Source organism: Pinus tabuliformis, chromosome 6, assembly GCF_031772625.1.
Source record: "Pinus tabuliformis cultivar Carrire ecotype Pingquan chromosome 6, CPIR1, whole genome shotgun sequence".
Taxonomy (NCBI): Eukaryota; Viridiplantae; Streptophyta; class Pinopsida; order Pinales; family Pinaceae; genus Pinus; species Pinus tabuliformis.
The window spans coordinates 2,079,073,947-2,079,089,219 of record NC_142292.1 but is presented as its reverse complement, the minus strand read 5'-3'; positions in this window follow the sequence as shown (position 1 = coordinate 2,079,089,219).

Genomic DNA, 15,273 nt, shown 5'->3' with positions numbered 1-15,273 from the left:
AAGGGGGGATAGGCTCTAGTGCCTCCTTCCTTCTCCTATTGTGTCATATTTGTAAATCCTTCAATCCTATCCCAAGTTGTTCTTAAGGGGGGATGTTAGGATATTCCGACACATAGGATATAGTTAAGTTCAACTTGGTCTAGTATAGAGTTAGGTTAGAGTTAGGTAAAGTGTGTTTCTTTACCGTTGTACATTTTGTAACTTACAATCCGACGGTCACGATATGTAGTGATCCGACGGTTCACTCTCACCTCGGTATTACCGACACTTGATCCGTGGCTTGACACCCGATTGGTCCATGAGTTCTATTTAAAGCGCATGGAGGGTCATTGTTCGGGTAATCCGTGCATGAGAGAAGCTTATGTAAATTTTCATTCTTTGATTAATAAATTGTCTGTACCCACGTTGGGACAGGCCGTGGACTGTTTCCCTCCTTGCACTCTGAGGGTTTTAACCACGTCAAAAATACTGGTGTATTGATTTGAGATCTGGTTGTGAGCGGTGTCCTTTTGGTATTCTTCTGTGGAACTTACCCTGTAAATTCCTACACCTAACTCCGAGGTGTTAAATGCGGTAAGACGTGGGGAATAGCCTACGCATCGCATTCGAGATACCGTAATGGGCTCGACCTCTTATGGATCAGGGCATGTAGGGTGTGTTTACATTTATGCAAGTGCAAATTTTGATTTCTGCAGGTGTGTTTGATTTTCTCAACTGTGAAGAGTGTTTGATGAATTCCTGGTTCATGGTTATAATTGAAGCATTCAAATACTCAATTAATGAGCAGTCCTTGTAAGAGGTATTAATTGAGTATTGAATTCAAGATTATTTCTGTGATCCCTTTTGCTTTTAATTCAATTTTTAGTGTGCTGATTTTTTTTGTTTTTTTCAACATGATTTAACAATGAGTTTCAGCTTGGAACTACTCACTCAGATCCTAGCAGAAGTCGGGATCTCTTCTTCCTTGGAAGAGGAGATCTTGACAAGAATTAAAGGTTCAACTACTCCTTAAGAAATAAATGAAGACTCAACATCTGAAGAATCCTGTGTATTTGATGGCGAACAATCATTCGAACAGGAGATCGAGGAAGAAGAGCAGCAAATTGGAGAAGAAGAACAAAAGTTACAGCATGATCTGAGTGAGAGAAACTGTGCTTATCAAAGCCTTATCGAACAATGGTTCCAGGTAAGTACTAGATTAGATTCATCTTTTTATTTTTTAGTTGATTTGCAGTTACAGCAACCAGACTCATTCACTGTCAAATATTTTCATTCATCATTTGAAAACTTGCTACTGAATCTATTGTTGTCACTGCTACGTGAATGGCTTCATTGGAAGTTTAACTACACGTAACTAAATTGTAAATTCTAATTAGTATAGAGTAGGTAGGCTTTCAGTTTTAGTTTTTGCTTTCATTTTTAGTTTTGCTTTTACCTAGAATAAGTATGCTCTCCTCCTGCGTCTTTGTACGATCTTGAGGATCAGAAAATAGGGATGATAATGACTAATTTCAAGAATAAATTCATTTTTTTTTGCAACGTGCTTCATCACCAACATTTTTTCGATATGCAAATCTTTGTGTCCATTTGTTAAAAAGAAAATTTAAAACTAACCATTTTTGTTTTTAAAGATAGGATTAATTTCATTTTCTAGACGGTTAATAATAAATAATAACATAAAATAAAAAAAAAAAAAAAAAAAAATAATAACAGTGATCCACGTGATTCGGACAACCCCTCGGATTGATCGTAACAGAATTGGGTTTTCCACCTTCTTCAAAATAGCTTCAGGGCCTCTTCTCCATCCCCGCTCTGCGCACATCCTGCAATCAGCGAATTCCATGAAATCTCATTGGATCCTATTCCTAAAACCCACATTTTATCAAAGAAAATGGTGTTGCATAGCCTGACGATTCAGCCCCATTTCTAACTAAGCTTATGTTAGGTCTGAGATGGGAGACGTGCGGGAAAGAATCACTATATCTCTCCCGGCTGAACAGCTCAGAATGAGGCATTTGAGCATTGAACTGAGAATGGAAAAGTTTCTGTCCAATAGTTCTTTCCTGCAAAACGTGAGAAGCTTCAAAATGGACCCCTGGAATTGCTTGCATAGCAATATTTCTCTGACCTTCATTTTGCGAATTAGAATTCATTGGCTGTGAAAATTTAGTAACAGAAGAAGAGTTGGAACTCGCATTCTTGATTTCAATTTCCACTGCGCTGCCTTCTGAAGGTAGCACTGCATTGGTATCATCCAAAACTGGCCTCTCTGTGGAAATTCCAGGTTGGACTGTAGCTGGGCATCTCAACGATGTCAGCTCTACTTTGCCATCTGCTACCATCTCATTGGCAGGTGAAACGTTTCCAGATCCTTCACTGCTGCCACTATCCGAAGGAGGACACCAATCCATATGGGAAACTGGAGATAAGGAAGCATCGGGTGAAAATACAGCTTCATCATCATCCCCATTATTGTAGGCATCCGCACTGCGTTTCTTTGAAACTTTCCTTTCCTTCTTGGACTTGTTCCGCTTGCTCGTCCGCATTTGCTTGAAACAGTCGTATTTCCAGCACTTGTATCTGCCTCTACATATCCTTGCCCTGATAGCAATTCATTGGACTCCATCTCATGTTCCTCTGTTTCAGTCTTCCACCTCACAGGTTTTGAAACGCAACCCTTTAAAAACGTCAATCTTCAAAAGCGGTTTGTGATCAAACCAGGACAGATTTAGAAAAAAGAAGACATGGGTTTTTTCCCTAATAGAATGAATTATAAAACCCAGAAATTGTTTGCTTGAATTCCTAACGGTTTGAGAGGGAATCGCGATTCTTTGAGACCCTGTTTTGGTAACTGCGTAGAAAAACGGTTTTCAAATCAATGTACAGAGAATTAGGGGTGGTCGATTGCTGATGGTTTTATAGCAATTTTTCATTACTAGACTGATTGCTGATGATTTTCATTACATGATGCAGTAATTAAAGTTGCAGGTTTGCTCTCAAATTTATTGCGTGGTTTGATGTATTACTATGGCAAGTTTTTAAAACTTTCATCATTACCTGAAACAAATATTTGGCTCTTCTGCTGTATTCCTCGATGACATGCCAAGTGCCATAAAATTCTCCGAGGTCGTGTTAGCATTTTCTCAGATATTATTCACTAAGCTCTCAATAATATCCATGGTTTAAGCTGCTTATCACAAAGTTTTCGATCTGAACAAAAATCTGGAGGTTACATCGACCTTCATTTTGGTTTAAACGCTGTGATAAACTCAGTCTCACAACAATAACAAATTTCTGCCTCCATTTATTCACTATTCCTGTGCAATGTGACTCGACCCCGACTATGAGGCTGCACTGAATAATCGCATCAGCAAATCGAGCCACGAATTGACTCACTCCCTTATATAGTGGTTCGGTCCATCCAAATATAATGAATGTGCTTCGCCCTAATGTTAAAAAGGATCTCGCACTTCTTACGCGCAGCCAAACTCTTATTGGCAACCAAATTCAAACTCTCTAGCACATTCAGAGGCTGCCCGAATGTTCAGTGAAAATAAGCAGGGATGTAACAGAAGCGGTCGTGAACTTGTGGCGCAGAGCTGGACAACACACTAAGTCATTTTGTTGAGAGCAATTGATGGACTTATATCAATGAATCTTGACCTATCTCAATACTATGAATCAAGTGATTGGTTCCAAGTTTAGTCTTAAATGCCTAAAGACTTGGTGTATCCCTGTTTTTATGTGCTGGCTTTTTGTTATTTGTCAAAGTCACAACCATGCCTATGCCTATTCATAGTGTTTATACACGGATGATAGCTATGAACTTGAGAGTGAAGGGCAGCGTTTTTCATAGCCCATGTAATCTTCCCACTATATTTTGTTTGTTATGTATATAGTTGGCAAACTTAAAAAAAAATACAAATAAATAAAAAATAAAAATTAAATAAAAATAAAAACTTGTCACACTCACTACTTGTTCCCTAACAAATACAACGCTTTTTCAAATGTTTTCAATCAACTTTCCTACACATCAATAAAAACATTTTGAAAAAGTGTTGTGCAATCAATGAGTAAATTGCATGAGGACATGCAATAATTTTAGTTGGGGGGAAATAAAAGTATGTTGGACTTTTTGTGAATTTGTGGGCAAAAGTAGGATGCATATACTAACACGTGAAATGAGATTGGTGTTATGTGTAGGACAACGAGAAGCTTATGCAGAAAGCTCAACATTACGATGCAACACCTTTTTCATCCACAATTAAGAGTAACTTCGGAAAATAATTAAAAATGGACATTTTGTAATTTCTTGAAATGCGCTAATTTGTTTTTGAGTCACTTCATACAGGAATGCTCGATGGAGATGGCACACGAAGATGACAATTTTTATGCAGGAATGGTGCTAAGTTTTTCAGAGTATGCAAAGTGATTTTTCGAAATCACAATGAAACATGCATCATTGGACGCTTGAAGGAACAAATTCTTCACTGCACATATCATCACATTTTCCTTCATGATTACTTCCCTTTTTCCTTCCACATACCTAGACCATCCTTGTGTTGCAGCCCACCTTCCCTTTCCTTATCTTTCACGACTTCATGCACGCCTATTTTTCTGAATCGCATACATCCCTTTATCCTTTTCAGTTTAGTTTTACCTTTTAGTTTGCCTTTTGAATAAAACTCATTCCCTTTCCATGATCACATTACCTTGATTTCCTAGCCATGCTGATCCATTTATAGTCCGTGAGTTCTTTCCATTTATAGTCCTACCAAATCTTTTTGTACAAACTCGCGTTGACTGATGTGGGATTCCTTAAGGCCCACCTTTCAACAAGTCTTGCCCCATCAACATCAGCACCTTATCTAGGAAATAGACTAGAGTTCATTTTGAGTACCTAGAGGCTTGCATGCCTTAATGGCAAGCTCTCTCGCTGGTGATCATGGGAATACATCAATGTCCGTTGATCTTCAGATCTTGCAAGTGGCTCGACCTCGACACATCCATTCGCACTTTGCAAGATGTACTCCGGTACCTTGGCACTCATTGACATCAATGGTGAGTTGCCTCGCATTGGTTAACGGCATACATCAATGGCCGATAATCCAATGATTTTTATTCATGCTCGACATCGACACATTCATTCGCATGTTTAGAATTGTACCATCGGGTTCGTAGCGGGTGAAGACTATACACTTTTTCATGACTCCCTCAGCAGTTACAGCAGTATGCATTCTGATCTATGAGAGTACCACAGTACCAGTTACATCAGTCACATTTTCCATGATTCAGCATCAGCAGTTCAGATTCCTTCATTCTCCAGGATCCAGTTACATCAGTCACATTTTCCTGATCCAGCAGCAGCAACAGCTACATTCCTATTGCATACTTCATCATTCTTGGGTAAGTAGAAGTATGTTGTTTTCTAATCTTTAATCATGCAATTCCTTATATGCTAACTTGAATATTTTGGAAAATTCCCTCACCATGCTACATTTCCTTTCACACGCCATGTTAAGTTGCATGCAGACATGCAACCAATTCAGTTGAGGGGGGGGGGGAGAACTACATTCACTACATATTCACTTCCATGATTCCATTTCTTCACCACTATCACTCCATTTACCATTCACCAACATTTATTTTCCAATGATACTTTGTTGCACTTTGTTTCATACGCAATATTGGCATGCTTCATTAATATTACAAAAGGGCTTTCTTATGCACATTATGATTTCCAGTGAATGTTTACATTATTGAAGAAAAGAGAACAGAAAATGAAATGAATGCTGTTAACACAAGAACCAACATTCTTTGTATTCATGGTTGTCACACAAGAACCAACCATATTCATGGTTGTCACACAAGAACCAACCATAAGAAAATGTAAATTGTTACCAATGTCTCTCACATATCCTGGAAACATTTAAGACATCATCATGTAAAGCCAAAGCTCAATATGCCAAATGTTCTTAAAAGATACCCATGCATGGTTGCATGAGGACATGCAACAAGTTCAGTTGGGGAGGATGTTGGGACTCATAAATGTCATATTTTCATCCACCTTTTTCCTTACATTTCATCATTCCATTAACCTGTTATCATATCACTTTCCTACATACACTTGGGTTTAACCTTCTTATTTTCCATTTTATTCATTTTTGTATTATAAGTGAATTTATGATTAATTATTAGAAAATGTACATATTTTTATATATATCTCAAGAATATGTGAGTTTTGTGATGTAGGAAATATGTGAAGAATTAATATCTCCTTCACCATATCAAGGAGATACTTATGCAAGCCTTTTTCTATGGAGAAAATCATGGAGGCATATCGAGAAAATCATGGAGGCATATCCTATCCTAAGGAGAAAACCATGGAAGCATATCTTATCCTAAGGAGAAAATCATGAAGACATATCTTATCCAAGATATGAGAGATTTGTGGGATCATGTTTGAGAGATTTGTGCGATGATATCTTGTAATAATGGGAAACTAGTTGAGAGTGCTTGAGAGAATATTTGAATGTAATTATGGAAAGGTTATCTTCCTCATGTATATAAGAGAGTGCTCTCTCTTCATTGTGGTAATGAATAATGAATAATAGAGAATGAAGATTAACTTTGATTCTTTCATGATTTGTAATTTAGTTATTGTAATATAATTTGACATAGTTTTATTGTTATGAGCTCATATCTGTGGTTTGCCATTCACTTCTTCACACGTTGTATTTATTTTCCTTTATGCAATTTCATGCTTTCCTAGTTAGTGTTCCAATGCTTTAATTTGATTTCAGTAATTTAGATTAGATTAGATTAGATTAGTTCCACTTCAGTCCTGCATATATAGTGCATGTGTCTCGTAAGTCTACGGACCTCAGATTGATAAATTAAATGGTTGGGTAGGTACTACAACGGAATTAAATGAACATAGTTTCACCCAACAATATCCCCATGTAATTATTCTCCCTTTCCTTCCAATCATGACCCTATGGTGTTCATAAAGCATGATATAAACGATAAAGACCATGATGGGTGTAACATCCTCCTCCCACATCTACCCAAGTAACCGACCAACTGGGATAAACATGTGACAAGATGTTACTATGAAATGATTCGACCTTCTAAGTCACGTTAAGGAAGTGTAACCAATGGAAACACACCATACAAACTTTCTACAACAACAACAAGACTCCCAGGAGTCATCCCAAACACTTAGGTATCATGTCTCTAGGTCCCAATTGGTTTTTAAGCTATTAAACCTCTGGACGCTCCCATGCTATGGGCATGCTAGCATCCATAGAGCTCTGGAAACTCCCATGCTATGGGCATGCTAGTGTCCAAAGAGATTTGGATTCTCCCACAAGCTTGCATGCCTGCGTCCAGGGACTATTTCCAACAGACCTGTGCTAGAGTCTGCGGGATTTAAAGCACTTTTCAAGACTAAAATTCTAGCCACTGCCCAAAACTTGTTATAACTTTTGGAATCCATTCAAAACATGATGACAAGACTAATAAACAAAAAACTAACTCCGAGACTAGGCCTGACCATCCCTAATCGGGACTGACATTCTGTCAAACACTTGCCATCAATGCAATCTACTAATCTAGGATACAAGACAAAGCATGAATGACTAAAAAATATTATGAGGCATGGAAATAAGGATTACCACCTCCTCCCTTGAACTGTTATGACATAAATTAGGTATTGCATCCATCATTTTAACAGTTACAAGTAAATACATGAAATAACCATGACATGAACCAGCGAATTAACCATGCTTATAACCAACGTAAAACCATGAAAATAACAGTGAGATAAAAACCATTAAATCCACATATAAATAAGTACAAAAGCAAGAGAACTTAGCTTTTATTAAACATAGGCAAATCCGACCAGGTTCGAGACTTCCATGTACCACCCGACCGTAGACATGGCTGAACCAAATCTTTCTTTCAACCAGTAACCCCCGTGCCATATTCCAAGCATGAATGTGGGATGTCATAGACACATCATCTGAAACCATCTAGGGTTTGCAGAGGAAAACCACCTAAACCCATCAAACAACAATTCCACCTCACAGTCGAACATGATAAGAACCATCATCATATTAGTCTCTACCCAAGCCTTCTAGGGCTCCAAAGCGTTTGTTCCAACCAAAGCTTCTAGGACTAGTAACTCAACCCACAACTTATTCTGGGCTTCTAGAGCGTTTGTCCAACTAGGGCTTCTAAGACTAGTAACTCAACCCAAGTTGTTATAGGGCTTCTAGAGCGTTGGTCCAACTAGGGCTTCCAGGAACTAGTAACTCAACCCAAGCTAAGGAAACATGAGTACCAACCAGAAAACAAAGAAATGAACCCACAACACCATGACTATCCAGGAAATGGAAAGGCTAGGCTATTCAACTGTCAATCCAGACAATCCTCCATGTCGATGACATATCATGACCAATAAACCACATGCAGGAAAAAACTAGTGAGGAAAACATACATGCAACTCAGTACCTGCAAAAAAAATCCATTGTAGAAACGAAGCCAAGTTCTTCTTTCCATGCAAGTTCCTCGTGCAAGAAGCGTAAGCCAAAGGACAACAAAAAGAGGTATAATCGTCCTGTTAATTCAAATGCTTTTCATAATGGAAAACAACATGCAGATTGGAATAACATGTTGAGGAATGTGTTTCCTTGCACCTTTTACCTTTCATATAACCATTTTGTAGATAAGTGTTATAAAAGGAAAGAAATCATCAAGAAGATGTATATTTCTAATGGAATTGAGACCAAAAGAGAAAATCTCATACAAGGTTAAAGACATGTGAGCTAGGAGAAGCTCAAAAGAACTTTTGCACTCACTACAATATTAGTGGGGCATTGGGTTGAAAAGTGTTGGAAATTGTTTCCACAACTTCATCTTTCCAAGGGCAAGCAAATTATGCAAGCACCAGAAGAGGAAGCGACAAAAGAAAAGGTGGTGCAAGATGCGACCATCCCTTAAGAAGCTCCAGAAGGAGAAAAAGTTCAAATAGAGGATTCATTTACCTGGTTGGGTAAGAAATGGGCAGACTATTTGTCTAGTTGAAGTTTGTAAATCTTTGTTTTGCACTAGTTTCATATCCCCATAGTTGGGAAATTTGTAAAAGTGGTGTTCATAAACAAATCACTTATATGCAACAACGTTTTCTTTAGCATTGTTATGCTAGTTTGGCTTGTTGATAGTCAATTTGAATGGAAAATTTGGGAGTCAAGTTTATTCCATCTTGTAAAATGAATTTCTATTTGTAGTTTAAGAAAGAATTTTAAAACTGTTGTATGAGTAGTTGCAGCACATTCAGTATATTACAAATGTGTTAAGCACTCAATTATACAAGTATTCACTATGTGAAACTTGTTTGGTTCATTTGTAAAAGTATTTTTGGGATCTTATCCTTGATAAGGATTTTTCAGAAGATCGCCATGGGAATTCTTCTTGGGAAGGATGTTGCTGTGGATGGCCATAGCGACATGGACAAGCCAAGAAGAACATTGAACTTTAATTTCTTGGTCGAGTTATATTTCAAGGTCAACTTGAAAAAGAGCCAAGACAAGTACAAGTCAAGGCACTATAATCGTTGATTGGATTGAGTTTGGAAAAGTGAAGGAATTGTACCTTTAAATGTTGAACAATTGAAAGTGAGATTTTGGGGTCCAAAAGTTTCCAGTGGGGAAGAGTGATCAGAAGCTCAAAATTTTCCAAAAATTCAAAGTCGTCAAAATGGTATGGAACCTAAACGACTGTGTAGTGCTCGTCATCCTAAATACGACACAACTTGTTTTGCACAAAACAGACATAGTATGCTCCCAGAAACACATTCTGTCTGTTTTCTCAAACAGGTAAATTTTGCAAAATTGGGTAGCCCAGTCAGTAGTCTGTACTGTTGACGTGGTGCTAATTGTGTAGGTTGAGTTGGCAGGTTGATTGGTCAATAGATCTCCTTCGGTGAATGAGGAGATGATAAGTGTCATCACCATACAAGTCGAATTGGCATTTTTGATTGGTTGTAGGGTATTGGCTCGTCCAATCTGGAGGTCACACGTGTCCCAGTCAGAGACTGCCACGTGTCCTCCTGAGGGCCTATTAAAATTATGGGTGAGGTCCGGAGGGACTGAAAAGGTTCAAACACGCGACCTTTGGGATCATAACACAATGTCTTTACCAATACACTAACCGATAGTTCTTAACTATATGTGATGGCGTGTATTATTTAAGGTATATACCACATGTATTTGGGGGGTGGGGACCGTGGTTAACCCTCGACCCTAGTCCACGGACCATGGTTAGGGGCTAACCATGGCCCCAAACAAAATTTTGTGTTAACTGCCCATATGTTTTCCACATAAACTGTGGCCTTCACCACCACGTTAACCATAACCCATGACTCTTAAACGTGACCGCCATATGTGAACACACCCACGAAGTTTTGGTGGTTAGAAGATTGGGCGGGAGTTAAGAGCCCAACCCCAGTCCCATGCGCCCCATGTGACCATGGATTTTGGTTCATATCCGTTACTGGTCTTTTTAACTTTCCAATAATTTCGAGCAATTTTCGGCGAAATTGTCGCTTCATTAGCGCGTTTGGCAGGCGAAATTGTAGGATGATTCCAATTTTGGACAATTTGTGGAGTGAATAATGCAAAAACTAGGAGAGGTCATAACTTCTTCAATTTTCGACCAAATTGGATGCAAAAAGAGGTTAGGTAGCCATTTTTGGGCATTCTGGACTCATTGGAGCAGGTCTTAGAATCAAAGGAGAATTTCTATATAGGATTTTTGCAAGTTGAAGTCTATGGGTGCCATGGTCAACCAAAGTGTTGAATCAGTTTATGGAGGAGTTTGAAGATGGAGATGACATTGCAAGGGTTTTCCAGCCTCCATGTTCTTTCTGAAACAACTATTACATCAACGTTGTAGCTTTTATTCCTCTTTTCTCTATGTGTTTTGGAGGAGAGACTTGTTTATGTACTTCAAGTGGATTGTGGTACTGTTCATGCTCTTTGAAGTTGGAGTATGGGGTCTTGGTGCAAGATGCCTTTGTTTGCTTAAAGTTTACATGTTTTATTGTAGGTTAACATGTATATGGAGTGATAACTCTTGCAAAAGTTTGTTTCTTTGAAGGAGAAACTAACCATTCCATTTATTAACACTTTATGTACTCTTCTTTTCCTATACATTGAGCATAATGAGAAGGGGTCATGCCATTAGAGCTGATACTAGGAGATGTAGCTCAGGAGGGGTGAACTCCTTCAACAATGGATGGTGTATTAAATATTGATGCATACTTTTATTCAATGTTTTGAATTCATGTTTAAAGTTTTCATTAAATTAACATAAAAAAAAAACACACACACACACACACACATAAAAACTCATGCTTTTACTTGCTATTTTGGAGTACAAACCTCAAGCACATTTTTGTATCCTGATGAGGAATTTAGCATAGCAAAACTAATATTCCACATTCAGATCAATAAATGCCACTTTTCATTTCCAAATCCTTTGCCTTTGTCGATTTCCTTTAGCCATAATAACCGAAATAAACACCCACTAGGATGTTTTTCCCAACATTCAACTTGGAATACGTGTCCCATGACCTTGGCCTTATATATTTTTACATGATTTTTAACCAGGGTTGTTATAGAACCCTCCCCCTTGGTGGGACACCATCCTCAGTGTTCAATGACACCTATAACTAGCAAGACCATTGAAAACAAAACATACTGCCCATGGTGCTTTATAACATAGCGCGTTACAGTATTTACAATGACCATCTGTTAAAACATGACAACATACCATTTAATGGAGATTTATAACACAACTCATTACGATATTTACAATAATAACCACATATACAAAAATACACATTTGCTTCACTCAACAAATAATCATACTATTTATGGAGCTTTATAAATCCAGCTCGATATAATATTTACAATAATACACACATATAGACATACGCATATTTTCTCAACCAGAAAATAAAAGGATACGATGCATGTATCCACAACAAGGGAATTTGAAGGCTCACACCTCCACCCTCAAAGTAATACCAGGATTCACCTCCTTCCCAGGAAGTCTAGAATCCACTGTAAAGTCAAATGTGCATCCAATGTCTAGCACTATAATCCTACACCACTTGTCCTCTCAGTGAATAGTTACTGGCTCATTTTTCTAGGGCACACTCCCAATGTGCATTTGATTCCATCTAGCAATGCTAATGACCAAAACAAATATATCCCTGACCTTCCCTTCTCTGCTACATAGTCCCTCGAGTAATCCAGTCACCCCCTTCAATGCAGTCACACACCTTCCAAGTTACGTTAGCACCCCCATCCCGGGCAGTCCATCCCTTGGAAAGGCTTCCTTGCTTCGGAAGATACAAAAACCAAGGCGTATCCCTACCTCAAACCATCATACCGGTCATAACATGCTCATGGAAATCAATGGAAACTATTGGGTACCAGTGTCCCATAATAGACCCACTCTTGAAGATTTTACCAGCATACTTCTGCCTATTTCAATTCCTTTCACTAACGCTGTTAATTCTTGCTATCGGTTTCAATCATCCAATTGGGAATTTCCATGCTTCCTGTTCCAAGCACATAATTTCCATTAGATTTAAAATAAATTCACATCATACCTCATTGGTAGCTCGTCAATAAGGTACACTTGCAATTCTGTTCACTTCCTGTCACGACAAGTCAAAATAGCATCTTTGACCAAATCATCATGTATAAACATATCACATTAGGTTATCTCAAAACACAACCATCATAGATAAAAATCATAAATCATATGTAACCATCATAAACTAGAATCATAGATCACATGTAATTATCATAGACCATAATCATAAATCACATGCATAATAAAACTGAAATAAAATACTAATACTTATCCTTTAATCAATCCTTAGCTTCCACCTTGTCTATATTCCATACACACACCAGATTGGTTGCCACACCTAACAGGCACCCAATGCCTTCTCCTAAACCATGTGTGTTGGGCCTCCAAAATATCTTCAAAATGTCACACATTCACCTCCATTCTCATTTTATTGCCTCATTTCATCACATAACCTTACATTTCCATTACCATATGGGTTCATATTTGTATTTTCCAAAGTTATTAATTTCACGTATTTAAAGTGAATTTATGATTAAAATTTAGAAAAATAACATGTATTTTCTTATACCTAAAGGTGGAAGGAGTTTGGTGACACGTGTAGGTCATTTGGAAGCTTCCAAGGCACCCTTATATGGCCTCCCAAGATCAAATTCGAATTTCAACTCAAGAGGTGGACCATATTCCAAGGAGAAATATCATGGAGATCTTTATGAGTCATGGGATTTGTATCTAGTATTTAGGGATAAGTTGAGACAAGTATGGATCTAGTAGATATTTAAGGGATCTACATTTATTGAGTAGATATCCCTAATTCATGTATAAATAGGAGGAGCATCCTTCAAAGGAAGCTAACAATTGTTAGTTATTCATTAGCATTAGATTTATCATTCAACATGAATAATATCATTTTCTTTCAATTATGAGTTATGAGTGTTGTGTGATTCTTAAGAGGTGGTAGTTGTTCATGTGTGCTCATTGAGGAATGGAAGGATCCCCATCAACCACAATCTGCATACAACTGTAACATAGTTTTATTTTTGTTATTTCCTTTCCTGCAAGTGTGTTTTTACTTTCATGCAAGTGTGATTTCATTTCCTAGATTGTCATTAAACTGCTTGCTTTCTAAATTATCATAGTTTACTTGCTTTCTAGTTATTTTATATTTGCTTCTTATAGTTGTTCATAGATAAGTTTAATTCAGTTTTCTTTGATTCTAGTTGTAATATGCATTTCCATTCTTTATTTCCATTCTAAAAAAACCTCCTACAACAATCTCATCTGAGGTCCCATATATTTTGGTTTGCTTCTAAGTTTACGAAACCCTCGGGTTGACAAATTAAATGACAGGGATTTAACATATAATAAGTCACCCTACATTTTGGTGTCGTTTCCGGGGAAGCATACTTAGATGTAACTAGTTAGGAAGATTGTTTAGAAAGCATTTTCATTAGGGTTATTTGCATTTAGACATAAATTAGAAAAGATAAAACATTCATAAAACAAAACCCCCTTTCACTAAAAAAAAAAAAAAACTAAAAAAAATCCATCCACATCATGAATTCCTAGTTTTGCAGGTAGAAGAAATGGATGGAGATGGTGAAGATGAGGAAGATCCTTTTGGATTTCCTGTTCAAGAAACAGATATCGATGTTCATATGAAGAACATCTCTCCATCTGTACTTCATATCTTCAATGATATGAGATTAGAAGGCCTAGAAACTTTTCTATTTGAATTTGAAATAATTTGTAGATCTTATGGCTACTTATTACACATTCAAAAGTTGAATTTGTTTCCAACAACATTGAAGGATAGAGCTCTTAAATGGTTCATGACTTTAGGAACAAATTCTATAAGTACATGGGATGATATGAAAAGAGTATTTTTGGAAAAATACAAAGATTATTGTATAAACCATGACCTTAGAAATCAAGTCTTTAAGATGAACCAAAAAGAGGATGAAAGCTTAGAAGATTTAGTGGAGAGATTTACATATCATGTCAAAAGAGCTAAATTGCATAATTTAGGATCACACACATTAAAAACTTTCCTACTAAATGTTGTAAGGGATGAATGGATTGATCTTCTTAACTTGGTGGGAAAATGAGATGTTTCACAATTGTCATTTCAAGAGGTTTGTGAATTGTGTAAGAACATATCAAGAGGAAAAGCAAAGTATGCAAGATCCCCTCAGGATCTTGTTATGGAAAGAGTAAGTAAGTCGACATCATTATTGGTAAGTCAAATTGAACTTAACAATTTGCTAGACATTTTCGGTAATTTAAACGAACAAATTGATATGCTAAGAATGGAAAACAAGAAAATAGTTGAGAATGTTGCTTCATTTATGTTTTGCCCTAAATGCAAAAAGAAACATGGCTTGCATGAATTTCCACTTGATATTATTAAAATGTATGAAATTTGTGCATGATCACATACTAATAAAGATTTTCCATCATTACCAGGGTTAAAGGAAGTTTACCAGGGAAGAAATCAAACATTGGAACAATTTTGTTATGAAGCTCCAAAAAGATCATGGCAACCTCATCAACCTGGTATGATGCAAGATCTTACTTCTCAATTTCAAGGTTATGCACAACAATTTC